The sequence below is a fragment of the Falco cherrug genome, chromosome 7 (genome assembly GCF_023634085.1).
Source record: "Falco cherrug isolate bFalChe1 chromosome 7, bFalChe1.pri, whole genome shotgun sequence".
Classification (NCBI taxonomy): Eukaryota; Metazoa; Chordata; class Aves; order Falconiformes; family Falconidae; genus Falco; species Falco cherrug.
Window position 1 is genome coordinate 32,674,729 of NC_073703.1, and position 20,304 is coordinate 32,695,032.

Here is a 20,304-nt window from a genome sequence, read left to right on the forward strand (position 1 = left end):
CAAGATAACACCCTACTGTTTTGTTTCTCACTGAACAGACAAAGAAAAATTCATCACCTGCACAAAAAGGAGGGAAACCCAACCAAGCACCTCTGAAGAGTGAAGGTAAGGAGGAATGTCTCTATCTGTTCCCATTAGCCTCTGGCTGGCTTGCAGATCAGCTTGCCCTTATCTCCTACCCAGCCAGGACACTGAGGGTAGCAGAATTATGAGCCATGGTGGTTTCTGAGTAACTTCTCATTAGTTGATGCCCTAGGCTTCAACACAAAACCTTTTCACCAACTCAAACCCCACCGAATTCACAGCAGAGGTAACACAAGGGGGTTATTACCCTGGGCTAGTGACTAGGTGAGGAATGGTGCCTGGGAGGGGAAAGGTCTGAACTGAAATCCCAGGGGACAGCACTTAGAGAGAACTCAAAGATGGTTCACCCCATAATGAGATAGCAAACCATGTAAAATAAATAAATAAAATGTAATAAGGAATTGATGAAGTTGAACATTTTGGCTCCTGCAGCAGCCCTAGTACAGAAGGAACAGGAACTCGAGACCTTGTCAGAGTGAAAGGATGTTCTACCAATTAGGACATTCAATTGGAGTTGAAGACATCCCTGAGAAGCCCCTCTGCCACAGATTACCTAGGTGGCCTTGTGGACGTTGCCTGCCCTCTGCCGACTTCCCATCTGTTAAGCCTCCCCATCTCAAAATCATCAATGAATCACTACAGCCCTTTCTGATCTGATCATATTTGATGTCTTTGGGTTGCTTCTGTTAAGGCAACAAAACTGGCGATGCAGGTATGTATAGTGATGCAATCGTACTTTTACCAGACGTGCAGCTGCAACGCCAGGACTGACACACATCTCTTTGCCCAGAGTACCAGCCTCTCCCAGCTGTCTTGCAGCCCACAGGCCTCCCCCCTCTGTGTTTTTTTTTCAGAGCTGTGAAGTCAATGCTCTTTCATCTGTTTCCCTGGCTTTCTGATGGGTCTCCATATCTGCTTTCAGAGTTTTGTTTTAATTGCTCCTTCCTTATCAACCCCATCCCCAAAGGTCATACATAACCGTGCCGTCGCCAGAAATCTATCTGAACAAACACCACCTGGTGAAAGCCCTTCTTACATGCACATTGCATGTGGGGAAATGTCAGAACCGTCTCAGATACTCGGCTCCCATGGGGAACAGTTACTCTTTCTAGGCCAGGTTTATAGGAAGCAACTGATATAATTTGGAAAAGCTCATTCTTTCAAAAGTTCATTTTTAAAAAGTTCATTTTTTTCAGGAACAAACGCTTCCTCAGGCTTGAAATATTAGCCTTGCAAACCACAACAGCTGAGCACTTCTTGATTTTCACACTGGCAGGGTAACTGGCCGGGAAGGATAGAGGTCTTCTGTGGCTAACAGCCTGTCTTCCTATCATGCCTAATGTCAGAGTCAAATACCCTGGGGTTCAGCCCAGTTTCTGATTCCTGGGTGTGGTGCCAAGAGCTGCAGCCCCACTGAGGATTTGCAAAAAAAGCAGCCGGGGCTTGTGTAAACCCCTGTTTGCAGAGGTCAGGTCTCCTTTCTAGACCTGCTCATGAGCACAGCATGACCAGTGCCAAACCCACTTCTCCTCAGATGCCTGAGGACCCTGTTAGTGCAGCGGGGTTATTGCACAGAGCAGCAGGAAGTAGCCTTTGGCCAGTAAAAGGAATTATTACCATTCCCCAAGGACCTTTGCAGTGTGGTTTCTGGCCTGTCTCCACTCTGCTTTTTTTGTTTAAAGTGATCTCCATCGGCACTTGCTTTCCGTCCTCCCTCTGAGCACCGCAGCCAGCACTCACAGACGTGCTAACAGCCCCGTCAGCAGCTCAGTGCCAGTCCCACTGACCCTGTCCCATCCCACTGAATTCAAAGGAAAGCAGCAAAATGCCATGCACGCTTGCTTTAAAATGAAACCACTCAGGATAATACAAAACCGTTGGCAGCGCCACTTTTTACCAACTCCAAGGCTAGGAGAAAAAAGTGAATGTGGCTGTCCTCCACTCTGGAGAAGAACCAGTCTAAGTTTGACCCAGGTGAAGCCTGGCTTTTTTCCCAAGCCCCAAGTACCACCCATCACCTTTGTGTCTCTAAATGTTATGCCCTAGATCCTCTATAACATTCACCCTAGTACCAAAATAACACCCTCCAGAAGAGTCGTTTTGGTGTGATTATCAGGTATGTCTTTCTGGATGTGCCAAGATTCAATAGTTTGGCAGTGGATTTAAAGGTCCAGGTCCACCTGTGAACTTGCCCAGGGCAGCATGGTGAAGCGGGGCAGGCAAGCAGCAGATTTGGCCAGGGAGGGCTTGCTCATCCAGCACATGCTCTCCCAAATATATCTCTGCTGAAGCTGTTCTCAGGAGTTAAACACAGCAGAATCTCCACTTTAAATTCTGACAATACACCCAAACGCTGAGTTTTTGTTAGAACTCCAAAGACTTGTCTTCACAACTGAAAAACAGTTATATTTCTTTGTACTGGAAGGTAACTAATGGCCAGCAGCTCTCCTGAGGTAAACAACACAGCCAGGATGGAGGACTTAAGTTTTACTGTGGGTAAATTCACCAAGGTCAATGTTGTGTTCCCTCTTGAAGTTGACCTCTGCAAATTTATCTCACAGGGTGCTTTAGTTTTACTGCCTCACTTGTGTTTTTACCTCAGGATATTGGATGAGCACTGGATCCCCTGGGGTTGAAAAAAAGATTTAAAAAATTTATCAGTAAAGACAAGACCAAACAATCCTCTTCAAGGGGAAAATATCTCTACAGGGGCTAAACCAGCTGTTCTTTGTACAAGTTGACCGACACAGATGTATATACTTTTCCCCACTGGCAGAAAGCAGTGTAAACTAAAGAGACAAACCTGCAGTCTCTAGGAAATACCATCACCAGAAAAACCATATTACTAGGAAAGTATGTTCGGCTTAAATAAATCTACCAGATCTTTTGCAGCAAAACTATGGAGGAGAAAACTCTTATAATGCCAGCAAGTTAACGACATTTTTGGAGGAGATATTCTGCTCCTAGTAAAAGCCCAAATACAAAAACACAGCCCTGGATTTGGGGCCAGTAAAATTAATGTGAAACTGGAAAAAACCAAAGTGCTTGCTGCTTGCAAAATTACGTTATACTTTGTTATGATTAATTACGCAATGAAAATAATTTTTTTAAGAAGCATGTCTCCAACACATGACTGCTTAAAATCATTCAAGCACTAAATCTTAAAAGCATATGCAGAGTTGAAGAGCAACTAAATCACATTTTGCCCTCTGCCATGCGCATGTAAATACCAAATGATATAGCTGAAATCAGGGAGTTGTTGGTTTCTTTCTGAAGCAGTTGTGGAGACTTTGGCCTACTGATATTTTACGACTGACCCAGAAAGGTATGTAGATGTCCAGTCTGAGCCCTGGGTTTTTGAAACAAGCGGTTGTAGGGATTTTCTGTACCACCATTGACTACACCTCTCCTTCCAATGAAACAAACAAAAAGTTTAGACAATAGTGCCTTTAACCTACTGGCCCTTGAATTTTCCTTAAAAGATTTCCAACGTTAAATAATGTATTAATTTGACCTGAGCAAAAAATGTAAGAGTTAAGGAGAGCACAGAACTCCCAGCAAAGTTTTCCCTTTCCTTGCACTTTCTATATAATAAAAAAAACCTTTTTCCACAGAGATTTTTAGACCACAGAGTACTACAAACACAGCATGAATCTCTGATATAGGTGGAGCAGGAAGTTATATTATCTTCAGCTAGTACAAACGAGCATAAAATAACAGCAATCTTTGTGGATTTACATAGCTGCATATCTACCCTCTGACCATCCGTGCCCTCCCCTGTTTCTGGAAAATCCCCTTGGGTCCAGAATGTACATCATGAAGAAACAAAGACAGCACAAGCCCATTATTTTAGCTTGCGTGTCATTTAAGGAATGAGGATACTTTCTTTAATAGGGTGTTTGCTGGCTGTTTACTGAAGAAATTGTCTCTTGCTGGAGGTCATTTTCAACTGCTTTAAGGAGGCTGCTTAGTGCAATGATAGCAACATCAGGAAGGTCTGAAGAAATAGATTTTCTGAAAGTTTTTTTCCAGAGGAAGTTGCTTTAACCTAGATATCTACTCAGAAAATATATTTTCTGTTCCTAGGTTGTTTGACTTTAGGAGAACAATAAATTCCCAAGAGTTCTTACGAAGATCAGTCATGCCTCTTTGTTTTAATGGCATATTTTGAAGTTTTGCCTCCAGAATATTGATAAGAATCAAAGTAACTTTTGATATATGGCGTTAGATATGCTCCAGGAATAAGATCCCTCTCAAGTTAGACTGTCTGCAGACAACTCAGACCACCCACTTTCAGCTTAAACACAGCCTGTTCAAAGGCTGCAGTGATTCAGATCAGAGCAGTAGCTGTCTGCTCAAACTGTGAGATCTTGGCATTCATCAGACATGTCCAGCGCGCATCTGATAACACAGCTTAAAGTGCCCAAGGCCATTGGAAGGCAGGTGAGGGAGAGCTAGGAAATATCAAAGCTGGAAACAGCCTAATCTTCAACTCAGCACACTACACATTTTGAATTTCACACGCATTCCACAAAATTCCCCAAGTCCCAAAAGCTTTAATCCAGTCACTTTGTAACATATGTGTGTTTTATTAAAAAAAATAAATTATTCAGTATTACTTTTCCTTTCTTGTATCCAGCTGGCAGCATTTTCTCTTAGTTCTACAGGAGCCAACATAACCTCCTATTAGTTCTGGTATTGTCCATTTGTCTACATCTTTGACTCAATTTCTGCAAAACCTTTGGACAGCGAAGTTGATTTTTCAGGAAGTTAACCCAGTGCTCTAGGGACTTCACATTGACACTACCAAGATTTTGGCCATCCATCTCCTAGACCCTTTGCCAATGATATTTGAAGATGGGCACGTCAGCTAATCCAACCCAGTTGCCTACTCCAGCTAAGAACGACCACTCAGCAGTTGATTTCAGGGAACTGACTTGGGGAAGGCTCTGCTGCAAAGATAAAGCATTAAACCCATGTGTAAGAGACACCACAAGGGGAAACAGCCAACTACAGCAGACTGCATGATGGAAACATCAGCACCGAGGCTGGTAGTTGTCAGAAAATCCCTAGTGAGGAGAACAGAGAAATGTTTGATCAGGAATAGAGAATAAGCCAGAAATCCTCACTAGACAGCTATGTAAGACCATGACAGGCCTCCACCTTGACTATCAAATTTGCTTGCCTTTCATCATCTGAGCAAGGTGACAGTGAACCGGATGTGGCACAGAGGAGGGTGACCAACAGGTTTGGGGGTACAGAAGCTGCTCAGTACCAGGAGACAGAGACACAGCCCTGTTAACCCCAGAAAAGGAGAAAAGGGAGAAACCGAAGCTCATGAATGACCCAAGAAAAGTGAACGGGTAGGTTTTACTCATTTCTCCACATATTGCAAAAACTGAGATTCAGCCCATGAAATTATCAGTGGCAGACAAAAACAGCAGCCAAAAATGGCCAGCAAGAAAGTGTTGCCTCATCACGCATTATGAGTTAACCGTGGTGCTCCTCACCCTGGGGCACAGCAATGGCTGCAAGTTTCCTTTGCTTAAGCAACATTTGAGCCATATTCATAGGACAAAAGCCCCTCAAAGTCTATTAAAAACAGATACTAACTTTGACCTGTGAACTCTGCATTGCAGAGCAGTGGAAGAGTTACTGGAGGGTTATCACTATATGCAAGTTTTGTCCTGCTACTTTTCCCCAGGCATTTTCTCCTGGCTATGGTTGGAGGTAAATCAAGGTGTACTTGTTTACAGTTCTGTGTGCTTTTCACCCTACCCAGTACCGTTGCTACACCTGCCTTCAGTGAGGGTCCATACCTCCCCAGATAACAGATTGTTTCTGCACTTGCTGTGCTCGATAACTTTTACTTCTTCTGCTGATAAAGAAGAATTTCCTGTCCTGCAGAAGATCGTCAATGAGCTGGAAATAACTTTACCACGCAGGTTTGCCTTCTTGCCTGAGCAGGGAGTTTCTGCAGCGAAGTGCCATGGGAAGCTGGAGGTGGTTTTGCCACTTGCAAAATAATTTTGTATGCCTTTGAGAAAGGCAGGGAGAGATCTCAAAGGATTTAGGCATGACTGACATGACATGAGAGTTTGAATTGATGCAGGCATGTGCAGACAAGGCTAGTGGTATGTCAGCGAGAGGAGAGGGTCTCCTAGGGCACGCTGGAGGACTGAACAGATACAGTGATGTGTGTGACAGGGTACAGCAACAGGCGTTAGGCTTTGTATTGCCATTTCAGGAGTTGCCCAAAATCCTAATGAAGCCATGAGGAGTTATGTGTGGCCTTGGATAAGAGAGTTCCTCCTCCAAGGAAAAGACATCAGGTGCCTCCAGACCTGGACCTTGTGTCTCGAACCAAACAGGTCCAGAAAGGCCAATATGCCCACCTCATACTCCTGCTTCTGCCCATCCTCCAAGAGTTTAGGACATTGCTTGGGAATCTGGGGAAGAGTGGAGGGAAATGTCTATTGCCCTGGTCCCTACTCATGCTCCGCCACTTGTCCCTCTCCACTTTTCCAGGCAATGACTCTCCAGCTCTGTTGGCTCTCTCCTGATTGCCCTTGCTCTGTAGGATCAATAACCACCACAGGCCAATCTCATGGGAAGGACCCAGGACAACACATACTGTCATACAAAATTATTTTGCATTATCCAGCAGGAAACATCATTATTATGGGGAAAATGGCACCTTCACACAGCCAGAATTGTGATCCACCAGAAAGTTTGCCTTGCAATGCTTCAGATGGTGAAGTGCAGTCTGGCCAGCAGCCCAGTGCCTCTTCAGTGTCTGCCCTCTTCAAAGCCTCCCAAGCAGGGAGGACACAGACTGGAGGATTCACCACATCTTTGAAGGTCATCATGCATATCTGCAGCTTGCATGGTGGGAAGCTTTTGTGCCTATGGGCCAAGCTGAGCTGAGACATTGGCGGTGAACATATGGAAACCCTGCAGAGCATGAAATGAAAGTGAGGAGGGAAGCAGGCAGGAAAAAACTGCATTTCCTGCCTCCTAATGGGGAAAGCAAAAAGTCTGAGGTGCTATTGTGGGGCCAAGTAGAGAAAAGTTGCTAAAGCTCAAGCTGCACAGAGCTGGAAGGGGAGAAGACACCACCTTCCCAAATCAGTGCAGAGAGCAGGGGACAAGTGGACAGACTGGATATTAGGAAAAGATTCTTCACTGAGAGGATCATCAATCACTGGAACAGGCTTCTCAGGGAAGTGGTCACAGTACCAACCCTGTCAAAGTTCCAGGAGCATCCGGACCGTGCTCTTAGTCACATCATTTAGTTTCAGGTAATCCTGTGAGGAGCAGGGTGTTAGACTTGGTGATCCTTATGAGTCCCTTCCAACTTCAGATATTCTGTGATTCTTTGAAGTGGGCTACCAGCAAGAGGAGAAAAACCTATCCCAAACCCACCACACAGTACGAAAAGCCTGGAAGAGAGAAAGTGTGTTAAGTAAAGACATTTCCCCTTTCTCAAAGGTTCCTTCTTGTGGCTCTCTCAGGAGGCAGCTGTGAGCTCCTGGGCACACAGAGAAGATGCTCAGCCTCAAAGCTGCTCTTCTGGAGCAGTAGTGGGCAGCACCAGGGAGACAGTGCTGAGACAGATTAAATTCAGCCAGTTAGGATAGGACTGCAGAGATATAGCACAGGGCTGTACAGAGGCACTTGTCCAAGCGTGGTGAAAACGAGTCTTTCCCCTTTCCTTCTTATTGTCCAGTTCTTCATCCATCTGTCTGGCAAGGCCAGCAAGCTGAGCAAGAACAGACTGATCGAAGTATTGGGATACATTTACACATTGCACGAGTACAGGGCTGCACTTATGCAGGGCACGCAGCCGTGCACAGATGGATGCCACAGAGCCTCACGTGAGTGGGGACAGGGCTGTGGTGGGCACAGAGTAGCTCTCCCTAGTGCCACAACCTGCGTAAACACCCTGCCCATGCCTGCAAGGCAAGTTTTATTTGAGAAATGATTTTTCCTCCCATTTCATGTATTCTACCTTCACTGCAAGCTGTCTGTTTCACATCCTGGCTGCCCAGGGCTTCTTTTTCACCCCAGCCGCTCCCTGTGCTCCATGAAAAGTGTGTACCGTGTATGTAAATGTAAGGAGACACACGGCAGTGTGCAGTGATGAAATGGCTGTTTCAAGAGGCCAGCAGCAGCACTGAGAGTTATTGCAGATCTAGCCCATTTATTTTCTACAGCTTTACATATTTTCAATAGCTGCTCAGCCACATCCTTACCTATAACACAGGGCTGCTTTGAGCAGCGCTCAGGGAAGGGAGGGGTTGCAAATCAAATGTTGTTTCTGAGGAAGCTGTCTTTGCTCCAGGGTAGCCTGGCTTTCACTTACTTTTAACAACTTTTCTAAGAGGGTTTCCAGCTGTGCACGGAGGGAGCTGCGGAGCATGGCTACGAGGGGTTAATGCCTCCAATGGCTGGCACATGCTGCCTGCACTGAAGACATCCACCCATCCATCCATCCATCCATCCATCCATCCATCCATCCATCAACAAACGCAGTAAAGCATAACAAGACCCAGCCAGGGGACACTGGGAACTGATTTGGGCTGGAGGGCTCCAGGCTGCCATGAGGAGCTGAGGAAATGACCCAGAAAAGTACGGGATGCCGGACTATGATAGCACCTGGATACCTGGAGGGGAACGGCCTCTTCGGTGTCCTGCCCCCAAATTTCCTCAGTCTACGCCATAAGAACACCCAAGAGGCTCCTTACCTATTTTATTTCAGGTTTTATGGATGTTCATGAGCATGGGCAGGAGTCTCAACCACTGGAGCACAGTCAATGTCACGTTTTTCCAGGGGGCGAAATGTTTCTGGCCCTCTGCACTCTGGAGGAAAAAAAAAGTACGAAGGCGCTAAAAACTAAACCTGTAGAAACAGAGTCTGGCTGCACCCGAAGTGTAGAGAAGGAGGCTATAAATAAATAAAAAAAACCTTCTGTAATATATTACACTAAGCTTTTGACCATTTGACCCCGGCAAACCAAGTTTGGGGAGTTACTTTTCATATGCAGCAAGATTGCTAGCCTGAATGTTGGCTTGAATTAAAAGGTGAGAAGCAACAAGGTGGAGGGACTCCAGGGTAAGAGCAGGAGTCCCTCGAGCTGTCCCAGCTCCAGCAGTGACCCCCAGGGTGCGGACATTGCACAGAGGGGTTTGCTGATGGCATGTGGAGAGAAAACCCCTCCCTGGCCCAGAGGTACCTGTCATTTTGCAGATGTTCAAAGTCCACAAATGACTCAGACCCCATTGCATACCCCGCCCCACGTCATGCCAGCATCTCCTTTGCTTTTCAGCGTCTTGTTCTCGCCAGTACAAAGCAACAGTGATCATCGCTGGAAGATGTAATTGCTGTTTTTTCATAAGAAGCCTCTGCAGAAAATATCACTGCATTAGACTTGGGGGTCATGCTAGAATTGCAGAAAGATCCAGCACCAATATTAAGCAAATGATTAAATATGAAAATGGGATTTTCAAAATGCTATTATTGATCTTGCATAATGGAAATCAGTTTCCATGTTCTGGTTAAAAAGAAAGAAATCCAAATTAGACAGCCCCTTATTAAAAACCCTCCACTCTATTTCTTGGTCTAGTGAAATTCCCAAGTGCAATTTTTATTCTGCTGTCTTAAATGATTGTCTCCTTTTAATCATCAGTGAGAAAATTAACCTGCTGAACAAAGACACTTTCAGCATTTTTCTATTCAGTCACATAATAAAAGACAAACTTATGCTAAAACATCAAAATTGCTGCAAAACCAAAGAAGAGACAAAGGCATTCCGGGGGGCAGGGGCGGGGGGGAGTGGTGTGGGGGCTGGGGTGAGGGGTGTGAATGTTTCTCCAAAGTGCAGCAATGCACTAAACTTCTTCAAATCACCACCTGCATAGCCCTTCACTTGTTGTGTCACATCCCCACCTTAAACCAAAGAGTAATTTATCACCGCATCACTTCATTACTTTATTAGCCATAAACACAGAAAAGGCCCGTGCCTGTAAAAAGTATGTATAAGGGCGTAATTAAAGCAGAATAATTGACCAGCTTGAGGCTGCAGGAGAGAACAGGGTGCCAATCTGGTATTTTTATTAATACGAGAGCTCACCCAGCACGCTGTGACAATGAAGGCAACGGTGAGTTTCGAAGGCTGTTGCAGGGGAAGAGAGGGCTTGGTGCAAAATTACTGCCGAGTGTGAGCTGGATTCAGGTGCTTGATGGAAGCGTAAGCTCTTTAATCTTGCTGTGCTTGGCTGTGAAGGTCCCTGGAGAGGTGAGGTGGCTGTAGTTTAATCAGAGTCATCTATTTGTTCTCGAGTGCAAGGACTCCCTTCTCTCGCTCATTTGACCAAGGTCATTCTTCAGTGCCGGTAATGCATGAATGCGCAGCGGCTCCGTCAGATTGCTCATTAGTATTCTGTGCATTACATGGGCTAAATTTGCCATTTCATTTAGAAGGCTCCTGTTTGCATTTTTCTTCCATATCATAGGCCTCATCAGAAGAAACAGGTGCTACTGGGAAAGATCCAATAAGCATTTATACATATTTACAGCAAATACTGGACACAGCTTTTTGCTTAAAATTCTGAATATTCAATAAGCAGCTCATTCTATGCATTACAAAAGGCAGAAAGGCTAATTTGGAATTAATGCTGTAAATATTTGCAGAAAATGAGATGTAAAAATCACAGCAGAAAAAAATCCTGCTGTATACCAAGACTGGAGAGAACAGCCCAGAGATGTACCAGGCCAGAGCCAGCCTGGATCTGGTGCATGGTCCAGTTCAGCTGGACTCTGGGCTGCACCTTGAGATGCCAAGTACCACCATCCTGTGGTGACAGAGCTGCATTAGTCCCCCCAGTAAATTCAATGCCTGCTTCTTACCATTGTTTATTCCAAATGCCTGATGAATCAAGGCACTAATGCACTTATTTGTTGAGTCCAGTGCTGTCCAGAGCAGACTCTAAACAGGAATTTTCTTTCTGCCATGGATTCTGTGGGAGCACTTATGGCTCCCCGAGGCCCCACTTCCATAAAACACTGTTTGCAAGTAATTCAGTGTCAGTGCAAGAACATGCTCTAAAGGGTTGCTCAGTCCGAGCAGATCAGCCCTGGACTTGCTCTGGATTACCCCAAAACTGGCAGGTTGGCCCATTCTCCATCTTTTGTCTGCAACAACTTGCTTCCAGGACAATTAGTTGCCAGGCAGGAGGACTCATGCCCAGCCTGGCGCAAGCAAAGGGAAACTCACTGAAATCCCTCTGCTCCACAAACCCAAGGCACAGGCACAGCTACCACAGTGATTAGGAAAAAGCCACACTCATTTTTGCAATACACGTTTTAGCCGCAAGCTTATAATCATTTTTTTTTAATCATTACGGAGCTCCTTTTTGGCAATATCTGTTTCTAGGACTAACTCATTACAAACCCTGTCCTGTGCCATTGAGGGTGTCAGCCATTTTTGCTTTTAATTGCCTATTCCAAGTATTAATATGTGCCCATGTTCTTATGGAGGCTGTTAAAAGGCAAACTCTTAAAGTTCCCAGGCTCTCGTAATAACACAGAAAATATCATTCTTCACACTGGCTAGACTGGTGCCATAATTACACATTGACTGGCTTGGCTTTAACATTATATCACTTCCTGGTATTTGAAATATTCAGTTAAAAAAAAAAAAAAAGAAAGATGTAAATAAATAAAAAATCTGGTCTCACCAGGAAACAGAAGGAAAATCCCAGAGCCTCTGAGCACTCCTTACAAAGAACTCCCTTAAAATCCTTCCATGAAAATGAAGAAAATAAAGGAAACTCAGCTAATAACACTTTTCCACATAAATAATATAGATTGTAGCTGGACTTTTGAGAAGCCTGAGCACAACAGAGGACACTTTGTAAGGCCAAGCATTGATTACATGCTGCTGAGCACTTTCATGATGATAGCTTCTCATACTATAGCATCTCAAGTGCACTTACAATTAATAAGCCAGGCTGCCTCCTCCTGAACTGCAGCATCCTGGCAGACATGCCCTGAGATGGATGTAAGCCCATCAGATGTCGAATAAAAGGACTGTGGGTCTCTCCCAGTGACATTTTTGGGGCTGACAGGCTGCACAAGCTCAGGTCCCTGCTGATGTTCACCTCTGCCCTTATACAATAATAAAGGGATTGCACAGCACATCTACCTGCAATGGCAGGAGACAGGATTTGGTGACCCCTGTGATTGTCCCTGCTCCTATTCCTTAATGAAACAGTGAGATAAAGCCTAATGCATATATATCTTTGGGAGAGGAGATTCCTATTAAAGCCTCTTGTAAGGGCTTTAATCCCAAGGGTGGCTCTGCAGGGGCCATGAGCAGCCCTGTTGTACAGAGCTGCTGCCAGGCCAGCCCAGGCAGGATGCTTTGCCAGGCAGCAGACATGTTTTGACAAGATCTCCCTTCCAAAAAAATCACTATTCCCCTGTTCTCTCTCTCCCCCTATATTACACTTGCAAAAACAATGATTTTTTTTGTCCAGTTCCCAATGGGAAGGTGTGGATGCAAAGTGGCACCTCTCACTGCTGGTAGGAGCCAGGGTTGGGAGGAAAGCTGACCTGTGCAAACCTCTCCTGCTGCTCCATCTAGTTTCATCACCCAGTTTTTGAGGTGCTGAGGACTCCCTAGGCTCTTGTGTGAGTTAAACACAGCCAGCATTGCTTAGTGTTAAAAGTTCTGCACCTGCATCCTCTCCTAACAGAACCTGTTTTCCTGTTCTTTAAACCCATGATGCTCATTTTTAGGCATCACCCTTGGCTGAGGGATCTTGGTCCTTTGGGGTGACTGCGCAACAAGGTGGCAAAAAACATTCCTTCTTTTAAGCACACAAGAATTCCCCAGGAAGACTAGACCCATATCCTAAATGGGATCAGAATGCCTAAATCAGATATTGGGGGCTGAAAGGCACGCAAGGGTCCAGGCTCAAGAGCTTGGCTTATAGCTGCAATTAAAAAGGGAAAAAAAACCAACCATTCTTTCTTAGCAAGAAATCCTTGGCAGAAATCATTGTAGTTAGCAAGCAGAGACAGATCAGACCCTTAGATGTGCATTAAATTGGTAGGTTATTGCCATGAAGAAACTCCAAACCTAAAAGCTGAAAATAGCTCACTTTTAAATGTGAGCACGAACCTTGAAATTAAATACAATGCTGCTTCACCGAGAAAACCGCCACAAAAGAGCTCTATTTTCTGACAGCCAACATCCCAAATTAAACAGCTTCCACGTGTGTCAATAGAAGACATTGGCTTCATTATTTGCAGTCCCCCAGTGACAATTTCTAGTCCCCTTTGGTAAATGTCATTACAGTTCCAGACAGACATCTGCACCATGGGCAAATTGACTGATAAATTCTCCTTGCTGGGAAAGTGAACCAGGATGGACAGGAGATCCCTGATGCTGCAGGCGGCTTTTCAAGAGCAGGAGGTCTGGGCAGCGTCTCCCAGAGCCACATCATCTGTGCAGCGTCTCCCAGAGCCACTGGATCTGCACAGGGTGCTGGGTGAAACTGAACTCTGTCTGATGTGGAAACACAACCTGGTCCAAAGTCCACCACACCAGCTGGGAGAGGCTCCCAGTTTCCTGGTTCCAGTTCTCCCTCCTGTTCACGCTGGGTTTTCTACCGCTCTTCCCTAAGCGGTTTTTAGGTCTTTTCCTCACTCTGTCCACAGACTGCTCAGCTCTTTTTCTGTCCATCACCAAAGCGAAGGTTATCAATAGATAACTGTGGGAACTGCAGGTGAGGTGTTCCCAGTATGGTGCAGCTGTGAGCACGTGTGGGGAACTCTGTGTTGATCCCAAATGGATGTTCTTGAGGAAACCAAAGGTCTCACCTACAGGTTGTGGCTTTTCTGGTGGGGCCCAAGACAGGACCTGCAATTCTGCTGAGCACCAGCAACAAACCCAGACGATGAACAGAGGGACATGCTGGATTTACCTGTCTCAGAAATGACCATGTCCCTTTTTACTGCCAATCCCCTGGCACATGACCTTGGTCTTGCACAGCATTGTGCAGGATGTCCCAAGTAAAAGGTGCTGGATAGGAGAGAAGGAACATATAATTTTGGTCCAGGACAGCTGGCAAGCCTTTTGCATTACATGAACTCATACTGTGTTAAACAAACCCTTGCTTGCACCTCCCTCCCCTTCAAACCATCCTGCATTCAGTAAATCTACCTGAACAGTGAGCAAGAAAGATCATTTAGTTCATTCCCACCCACCCCTCCAATAAAAAAATATCTTAATTTAAAAAACCCTCACTGCTAAATAGTTGCTTGGGGTTGCTAATTGATCAGCAGAGCCATCATTAACCTGGGTATTTGGCAGTGACAGCAGACCACTCCTGCCCGACATGCACTGTTGCTGTGAGATGAGAAAAGGCATGAGAAAAGCAGCAAGGCTGACTCTGACTCCACTTTCTCCACTGGCCCAGCACTGCTTCCAGATTCCAGTTGCATAACTAACAGCAAAAGCAAGCCCAGCATTCTCTGTAGCAAAACCATCTTCGTGTTAAAAAATTACCCTCCAAACTCTGGTTTCAAGTAAATGCCAAACTGCTCATCATTCACTCTGCTACAGCTTTTCTTAGTTTATTATTTATGTGCCCTTTCAGAGTCTTCCACCTGCACCATCTCTATCGATGGACATGAAATAAAAATCAATAGCAGCTTCCCCGCCAGTCGAACGGCACGGCATCAGCGCTGGTGTTAGATCCCAGCCAGGAACTGGTGGACAATCCCACTGAGAAAGCAGGACCACTTTGTGAATGCTTGGTGGTTAACTCCAGCTTACTCTTCTGCAGACCAGGAGGTTTGGGGGGCTGGATGTGTGGGGAGGGGGGAGCAACTGATGTTTAGGGACATGGGGAGCTCGTCACACACCTGGGAGGCTGTGAAGAGCATCATAGTTGACTGGTACTGACTGTCCCTTCATCCCAGTGCATGTCTGGTTCACCCCTTCCCAGAAGAGATCTGTTTTTCCAGACTGTCCATGGAGATTGACTGCCCAAAGTGTTTAAGATAATTTGCACTGCTAAGGTATTTGCGTGGGGTTATGCAGCAGTGTTCATCCCTGCACGCCTCTGCGAGGCAGCTTTGAGGTGTCTACGCTGTTCTCCGGGGCACAGCAAAGCATGTGTACATGCTCCTGGCAGAGGTGCTTGGGTCTGTTCCCAAAGGCTGAGCAAGTTGCAGCATGCCCAGAAGTGGCCTGTGGGACTTACACAGGCTTCAAGATGCATCTCCCTGCTACCATCCACATGCTTTCCATGTGATGGTGTCTAGAAGGGGAAAACACAGCTCTCAGCAGAAGCCAAACGCAGGTGCTTTGGGTTCTACCACCTTGGCCACGTGGACATCACCCACTCATTTATCATCTCCTTCCAGGGACACAGGACACTGTCAGACCCACAGTCTGAGTATACCTAAGGGACACGGAACTCACAACAGTTTCAAGAGACCCCCAAATGACTCAGGAGCCACAGTCAATGCCAAGCATGAGGATAAAGTAATCACAACAAAACACAGAGGTGGCTGTGGGACCATTAAGGAGGCCCAAACCACAACCAACCCCTCTTTGCAGCTATGCTTTGCCCCTTTTCCACCAGTTTCATCTTCCTGTGTGCTGTTTGCCTCCATCCCTGTGGCACCAGCTTTAGGATTCAGCAGGAAGAAGCACAGATCAGCTCAGACAGGGAGCAGCTTGCTGAAATCTGGCACATCCTGTGTCAATTCTATTTATTGCTAAGCACTGTCGGGTTGCTCTGAAAACATAGTGGAAATAGTGTGATTTCTGGTGGCTGTCAGGTTTTCCCCATCTTCACACCTCACCTCTAGCTTCTGAGGACTTGCCCCCAGGAGACGGCAGCTCAGCCGTTTGTTGATACTTGGTGATGCATACGGACTTGAAGGGCACCAAACCTGGAAAGCCCCAGTGAAAGAGCTGTAGAGCTGGAACGAGCGGAGAGTGACAGCAACTGGAAGTGCTCCATGGTCAGCTGCAGGCAGGAGCCTTTACACCAGCCCAGTGGCACTGGGAGCCCTCGGGGACCATGTACAGGCTCTGCCCCAAACCTAGCACGGAAAAATGCAGGGGAGAACAGAGAATGTAATACACAGAGGACCTGAAATCGCATTAAATTGTTATCTGAACCCAAATAACTCCTCTGTAACAGAAAGAATTATTGATAGCCAAGGTAGCCCAAGGCTCCTAAACTGCATCCTTCCCTCTGAAGGAGGCTGGATATATCCCGTCCCCTGCATAAGGAAATCTTTACATACCTTACTTCGAGTTATACGGCTGGAAGGAAATGGGGCAGCTCAGGGACTCTCTGCCAGGTCCAACCCCCAGGGCAGGAACTTACGCTGCAAGTGTTGGACCCAGGAGGGTTTCTATGTGCAAATTCAAGAGCTGTGCAAGCAGCCAAAGGGAAAACTTCCCCTCAGTCAACTGGGCTCAAGCAGGAGAGATGTAGCCCACAGACAGCTGATGCTGAAGGCACATCCTTCTCCTAGCAGTTTTTAGAGCACTAGTAATTGGTATACCAGATGTTATCCTCCTTTTCCTCCTCGCACTCATTCACAGTGAAACATAAGAAAACCCAGACAAAACCTCAAATTCAAGCAGGATATATTGGCCTGAAAACCATCCACAAGAGTTTAAAGGCCTGACAGGCTGTATACCTGCTGGGGGGAAAATTCTGCATGGGAGGAAAAGAAACCAACATCCCTGAAAAGGGCAAGGAAAGTATCTGGAAGCTTCCAGAAAGACCCATGTGTGAAATGTGAGACAGCAGTAGAAGTCTTTAGGAGACACATCCATTGGCAGGGGATTTCACCCCCACGTGCTGGTGCTGACGGTGGGTGCGTGGGTCTCCTGGGATGCCTGCAAAATCAACATCCCCTCTCTGTCTCTAACTCAGGACCCATCTAGCAATGACAGGCTCAGGATTTTATAACTTGTAAGGCATAAACATCCCTCAAGAATTTTTAAAAATAATGTAAAAAGCCTCGTGTCTTATAAGGCAAATGAATAATACAGCTGGGATCTGTTTCTCATTCTTTGTACAACGTACTTTCACACTTTGCTGTTCCAACCTTCAAAATAAACCTGTGCTATATTTGCAAGAATCCCTTTGCCATCACAAGGGAGGGAGAGAGGGAAGACTTACAACGAAACCTCACAATTTCCACAGAAATCACAGCTTCTTAAACACTAGAGCTCAGCGTGAGGTGTAGCAGCTCCGCAGTCTGCAGGAGCAGAGTCATAAGCAGAAAACACTGACAACCCGGCGTGCCTTCCTCTCTGCCAGTCCCCAGCAAAGCGCAGCCCATGTCCAGCTGTGACTGTGCTGGGAGCTGCACTCAGCAGCGCCTGCTCCTCTGGGTACAAAGCTCATGAATTACTCCAGGGCTTCACTTACATATAGGCTGAGGTCCTGCCTGTAAGGGAAAAGCCATGCTTTCCACTAGCAGTGCTTGGCTAGTGCCAGAGTGCTCCCAAGCTCCCCAAACCACACATCTGGAGTGGGGGTCCCACCTCCTCAGCAGTCCCCAGCGGCAGATTGCACCAGCCTGGCTCTGGGCACCAGCTCTTGTCCCCATCCCTGGGAGGCTGGGGCAGAGCCTGGCCAGGGATGGGAGGGATGCTGCTAAATGCTGGGATGAATGCGCAGAGCTCCTGCAGAGGCTCGCTGGTAACAGTAAAAGGAGTTTGACTTCAGGGCAAGTAGGACAGGGATTTCATCTCCCTGAGGAAATAATTCTGTTTAACTTCTGAACTCTGAGCTAAAGCAGCCCAGGCAGAGATCTGTGGCTCATGCTGGGATGGGAGAGTTTTGGGGGCAGACTCCAGCCAATCTGCAAAGCAAATTTCTGGAAAAACAGTTCATTACACTTTGTCTCAAATTTCCAGTTTGCTGCAATCCATTGGCCTCCTCACTGCTAGTAAGGCTATGAGTTTTGACATCTCCTTTGCCCAGCAGAAACCCAGTGATTTCATAAGCCAGAAGAGACAACCTTCTTTCTCCCTTTCATCCTACAAACTGAGACTCTGCAAGCTGACAGCAGCAGCTACCAGCACTGCTGGGACTCTTGGTCTGTCTCTGTCTTGTGCCGGTATTTCTGACCAGTGTACCTGCCAGAGACCCAAAATCTTGGACCAAGCATGGTCAGTCTGGTCTGGCAGGAGCTGAACATTAGCTCAGTCATTAAGTTGCTCATAGAAATACAGGAAAAACGGAAAAACCCACATGAAAACTAGGAAGCTGCAAGGATCTGCTTCTTCAGCTCAGTCTGCTCCTGCAGTCATGTCAAGCTATTCGCAGCAAGCGGAGAGCAGACAGCAGCACCGCTTAATCTAGGGATATATTTAAATGAGTGTTTCCTTGTCCCTCTGCAGGCCAGTCAGCTCTTGTTGTTTCTGTAAACATTACTTACACTGCAAAGAAGTGGCTGTGTCCTCAGCAGCTTTAACTACTTCCATGCCAGCTGCCCTGAGTGGAAACCACAGCCTGCACTCCACATCCAGTCCTCAGCAGGAGAGGGTGAAGGTAAGAAACCAGCATATGATGGACATTAGCTCTGCCAATAAGCTCTCAGTCCCACCGATGATGAAAGGAGGAGGAAAACATAGACTGAGGAGAACATCTATGTAGTCAGGACAATTTTGTCAAGTTTGAGGTGGGGGTTAGTGGCTGGGTTGTACAAGTTGGACTGCAGCTTGAAACAGCTTTCCCTTGATGGCTTTGGTTTTCTGGCTTCAGCTGCTGTTCCTGACCTCCCAGTCTGTTTCTAGCTTCTCAAGACCTGGGGTAAGGTTTGCAGGGGAAGTTCTTACTTTACTACATCACCCCAAATACTTATGCCTGGAGCATGGCCAAGAGCACCTCCCTGACTCTGGGGCAGCTGGAGGCCAATTTCAAGAGCAAGTCATGAGCCATGGTCTCAGGAGAGCCCTGGGAAGGCCGCAGGGTGGACAACAGTTAGGTGGGAAGTAACAGTGACATAGCAAGCTACATCACACAGCTGGTAAATACATTATGAATCGGGAGTAAAATACAAAGCACACATGAATGCAGACCCCACTGCCAATAATTTCCACTCTTGGCTCAATTACCATTGCTCTTCTTGCAGCTGCACACATGCATTCATTAGAGAGCATTTTGGCTAAACCCATTTTGTCTTGGTTTCATCTCTGCCAGCTGAATCAAAGGTTTCCATGCAAGTAGTGTGCACCATGACACAATCCATGACACTTTCCTAGGGAGCTCTGGATCCCATAAAGCTATAAATTGATTACAGCATGGAAAGGCATGCAAGATCCTCATCTTTCTTCAATGGAACAGGGACACAAGTGTTGTCCTCATGAAAGGCTACAGCTCTTTCTTTCAAAGGAAAAACACTGCCCCTGAGCAGAAAGAGTTATGGGTAATGTGATAAACTGGGATCATCAATAAAAACTACCTTTCCTCTGGGATAATTTTCTGGCAGTTATCTGAGCACACACTTCCTACCTTCTTTACTGATGAGAGATGTGGCATGCACAAGGTCATGCAACAGGGTTGCACGTTTCTGATCCCACACATCAGATGTGCCATGTCAGGGGTGGGGGGTGGGGGGGTGGGGGAGGGGGCAAAAGGGAGGGCACAACAAGGGGCTGTTTTCTGCCCTCAAAGACCAAATGTGGAAGGAAGGTTGTAGCACAACAAGCCATCAAAGTGGCTGTAACCATCAGAACGCAGATCAGCCTACCCCAAGAGGGGATAGCTAGCAAAAAGCCTAAGCTCAGGGAAGCGATTACTGCTATTTCTCCAGCTTCCAGCTGTTTTCAGCACAAGGATTTCCCAAGACAGATGTGGTTCCTGCGCAGTTAGCAACCCTGTGTGGATCTCTCTTGCATGAACTTGTTTAGTGTTCCTTGGAGCTCACGGCAATTTTTTAGTATCTGTATCCACAGCTTGTCAAGGGGCTGTGGTTGTTCCACAGGCAACAGTCTATCATGGGAAGGTGCACCTCGTTTTGTTTGCTCTGAGTTTTTCCTCGCTTCCTCAGATACCTCCTAGTCTTTGTAGTGGAAAAGACAGTGAAAAGCCTGTTCCAGTCCATCCTGGCAATGCCAATATGTTATAAACACTTAATCATAGAATCACAGAATAATTTGGGTTGCA

At 46.3% G+C, this 20,304-nt stretch overlaps 1 long non-coding RNA gene across 2 annotated transcripts in view; it reads right to left on the bottom strand.

The window, feature by feature from the left end:
• The window catches only part of LOC114015806 (uncharacterized), a 50,532-nt gene that overhangs the window by 19,333 nt on the left and 10,895 nt on the right, over nucleotides 1–20,304 (bottom strand). The window contains exons 2-4 of one of the 2 annotated variants that reach the window (XR_003559934.2): nucleotides 15,968–16,210; nucleotides 10,218–10,621; nucleotides 8,832–8,946 (exon numbers count right to left, since the gene is read on the bottom strand). This is a non-coding gene — a long non-coding RNA (uncharacterized LOC114015806). The remainder of the gene's footprint in view (nucleotides 1–8,831; nucleotides 8,947–10,217; nucleotides 10,622–15,967; nucleotides 16,211–20,304) is intronic. The other variant, XR_003559937.2, reaches the window with a different exon arrangement.